Source organism: Larus michahellis, unplaced genomic scaffold, assembly GCF_964199755.1.
Source record: "Larus michahellis unplaced genomic scaffold, bLarMic1.1 SCAFFOLD_125, whole genome shotgun sequence".
Taxonomy (NCBI): Eukaryota; Metazoa; Chordata; class Aves; order Charadriiformes; family Laridae; genus Larus; species Larus michahellis.
The window spans coordinates 507,060-511,312 of NW_027436308.1; positions in this window are offsets into that span (position 1 = coordinate 507,060).

Consider the following 4,253-nt stretch of genomic DNA (forward strand, 5'->3'; position numbering starts at 1 on the left):
TGTACCTCCCTATATACTGTCACGTCTTGCATTTTATTACCCTGTCATTGTCTGGACTGTCATTTGAGACTCTCTGGGATTTTACGGCACTGCATTGTGGGCGGATTTGATCCGTTGCTCTATATTTAATTTTTTATTGCTTTGTCCTGCCCTTTATTTTCTGATATGTTGCATTGTATTTCCCTGTGACTGTCCCGAGAGCCATCCAATACATTCTAGCATTGACAGGCACCATATCGCGAGCTTCTTTATGTGCCCACGTACCAACTTGGACTGGCCTGGATGGTGTTCTGTCTCGAGTGTTATTCCTCTGTAACTGCCTTTCCTGCCACCTGAGACTGTATTTGATTGTACTGCACTGTATTGTGGGGTTTTTTTAATTACTGCTGTATTGCATTGTGTATTTCCTTGTACTGTTCAGTATTGTGTTACGTATTCCTTTGTATAAGCGTGTCACGGTTTTGATTGTCTTTTGTGACATTCTGTCATAGCACTGCACTATAATGTCAGTTTTGTGTTTGGTCATTCCTTATTTGATTGCGTATTGGCCTTGAACTGCCCTGTATAATGTTATGTCTTGCATTGCGTTGCTCCGTCATTGTCTTAACTGTCACTGTAGACATCGTGTCCTAGGACTGGAATGTATTGTGGGTATTTTAACAGGCTGTTATTTATTTGACTGTGTTATGGTGTTATGCCTGCTATTATGTCTAGCTTTGTATTGCCTGCTCATTGACTGTCACTTCAGACTGTCTGGGATTATATTGAACTGTATTGTTAATTTTTTCATCGGCTGTTTTGTATGTGACTTGGTATTACCCTGTACTGCCCTGTATACTGTTATGTGTTGCATTGTATTGCCCCGTCAGTGTCTCGATTGTCATTTTAGAGATTGTGTCATAGCATTGCACTGTATTGCGGTTATTTTAATCGGCCATTCTTGATTTGACTGCATATTGACTTGTCCTGCCTGCTATACCGTTACGTCTTGCACTGTATTGCTATGGTATTGTTTTTACTGTCGTCTTAGACATTGTGTCATAGGACTGCACCATATTGTGAATTTTTTCATCGGCTGTTTTTTTTTTTTAAACAACCGTGTATTGCTGTGTACTGCTCTTGTATAGCCTTACGTCTTGCGTTGTATCGCACTGTCATCGCGTGGACTGTCAATTCAGACCATCTACGATTAACAAAATTCACAATGTAGTGCAGTACGTTGACTGTTAGTTATTTGACTGCGTATTGCCTTGTAGCGCCCTGTATACCGTGATATCTTGCATTCTGTCATTTTGTCATTGTCTTGACTGACATTTTAGACATGGTGTCATAGCGCTGCATTCTATTGTGGGTATCGGCTGTTACTCATTTGGCCACATATTGCCTCGTGCTGCCCTGTATTGTGGTATGTATAGCATCGTGTTGCTCTGTGATTGTCTTGACTGTCTTTTTAGACAATCCGTCATAGGACTGCACCATATTGTTAGTATTTTATGTGCTTGGTTTTTTGACCGCGTATTGCCTTGTACCACTGTATAGCGCGATATCTGTATTGCAGTGCCTCATCATTGTATCGATCGTCATTTTAGACATTGTGTCATAGGACTGTGTTGCGTTGTTGGTATTTTAATGGGTTGCTTTTCATTAAGCTGCGTATTGCCTTGTACTGCCCTGTGTCATGTCATGTCTTGTATCATATGGCCCTATCATTGTATCGATTGTCATTTCAGACCATCTGCAACTGTAGTGCCCTATACAGTTAAATTTTGAATCGGCTGTTATTTATTTGACTGTTTATTGCCTTCTGTTGCTCTGTATAATGCGATGTCTTGCATTGTAGTATTGTCCTGTCATTGTATCGATTTGTCATTTTAGATGTTGTGTCATAGGACTCAATTGTATTGTGGGTATTGTAATTGACTGTTATTTATTTGAACGTGTCTTGTCTTGTACTTCCCTGTATTGTGTTATGACTTGTCTTTCATTGCTCTGTCCTTGTTTTGACGGTCATTCTTGACGTTTTGTCATAGGACTGCAATGTATTGCGAATTTTTTAGCTTTTTTTTTTATTTGACCGGGTATTGCCTTGCAGCGCCCCGTATACTGTCACGTCTTGCATTGTAATTCTTTGTCATTGTCTTGGCTTATTTCAGACCGCCTGGGATTGTACTTCACAGTCTTGTCAATTTTCGAATCAGCTATTCTTTATTTGACCACGCATTGGCTTGTACCGCCCTGTATGCTGTAATGTCTTCTGTTGTATCGCCCTGTCATTTTCTTGACCGTCATTTCCGAGTTCCCGGGATTGTACTGGAGCGTATTGTCAATTTTTGAGTCCCATGTTATTTATTTGTCTGCATATCGCTTTGCGCTGCCCGGTATACCGTAATGCCTTGCATTGTATTGTCCTGTCATTGTCTCGATTGTAACTTTAGAGATCGTGTCATAGTGCTGCACTGTATTGTGTGTTTTAATTGTCTGTTCTTTGGCCGCATATTGCCTTGTGCTGCTCAATATACCGTTACATCTTGCATCGTATCGCCTTGTCACTGTCTGGATTTGTTATTTTAGACAATGTATCATAGGACTGCACTGTATTGTTACTATTTTATTTGGTGGCTGTTTTTTTGACCGTGTATTGCGCTGTACCGCTCCGTACAATGTGACGTCTTGCGTCGTATCACCATGTCATGGTCTCAATCATCCTTTTAGACCTCATCTCATAGCGCTACAGTGTTGTGTATTTGTTAGCGTGCCATTCTTTATTTGATTGTATGTTGGCTTTTACTGCCCCATGTACTGTTACGTCTAGCATCGTATCGCCCTGTCATTTTCCTGACTGTCACTTCAGAGCGTCTGGGATCGTACAGTAATGTACTGTTAATATTGCAAACAATTGTTCTTTGTTTGCCCCAGTGATGGCTTTTACTACCTTGTATACTGGTAGGCCTTGGATTGTATCACAGTGTCACGGTCTTGAATGTAATTTTAAATATTGTGTCATTGTCCTGCACTGTTTTGTGGGCATTTTAATCGGCTCTAATTTATTTCGCTGCCTATCGCCTCGTACTGCCCCGTATTGTGGTACGTCTTACATTGTATTGCCCCGTGATTGTATCGGTTGTTATTTTAGGCACTCTGTCATAGGACTGCACCGTATCATGGCTATTTTCCTTGGTTGTTGTTTATTTGGCCATGTATTGCCTTGTACTGCCCCGTATCATGTTACACCTAGCATTGTATTGCTCTGCCGTTGTCTTGACCGACATCTGATGTCTTCTGCCAGCATACGTCCCGGAGTCGTCAAATCTTTCATCGGCCACTCTTTATTGGACCGTGTGTAGCAGCGTACCGTCATGTACAGTGTTACGTCTTGCGTCGCATTGCTCTGCCTTTGTCTTGCTTGTCAGCGGAACCTGTCTGTGAATGTACTGCACCATATTGGGAATTTGTTAGTCGATTGTTAGTTATTTGACACTGTTGTGATGTGATGTCCCCTTGTCCCTAATACTTCTGACATTGAGGTCGTATGTGGAGTTGAGTCCTGCCTTACCAAAGGCACGCAGAGCCAAATGAAAGAATAAAAAAGCCCCAGCCAGTGTATTCCCCCCCCGCCCTGGCCCTGGCTGGGGGTTTTTTTCTTCCCCCGGTCCCGGCCCCTCCGCGAGGTGACAGTCATCGCCAAAGTTTGGGTGGAGGTAGGGCTCCGGGAGGGGTTTTGTCAGGCAGGGACATTTAGGAGCCCCCTGCGAGCAGCGCTCCTGGGGAGCGAAGCCCGTGGGGGGGGGACGGCATCTGGCAGTAGGTGGTCAGAGGCAGGCAGGAGCCGAGAGCGGTGGGTGTTTTGTGTGGTCGTTGAGAGAGCGGTGTGCGTGACGCTTGTGTTTTGGTGGTGGTGTTGCCTCTCAGGTCATACGTGGAGTTGAGCCTTGCTTACCGAAGGCACGCAGAGCCAAATGAAAGAATAAAAAAGCCCCAGCCGGGGGATTTTTTTTTTCCCTCCCCTGGCTGGGGTTTTTTCCCCCCGGTCCCGGCCCCTCCGCGAGGCGACAGTCGTTGCCAAAGTTTGGGTGGAGGTAGGGCTCCGGGTGGGGTTTTGTCAGGCAGGGACATTTAGGAGCCCCCCCGCGAGCAGCGCTCCTGGGGAGCGAAGCCCGCGGGGGGGGACGGCATCTGGCACTAGGTGGTCAGAGGCAGGCAGGAGCCGAGAGTGGTGGGTGTTTTGTGTGGTCGTTGAGAGAGCGGTGGGTGTT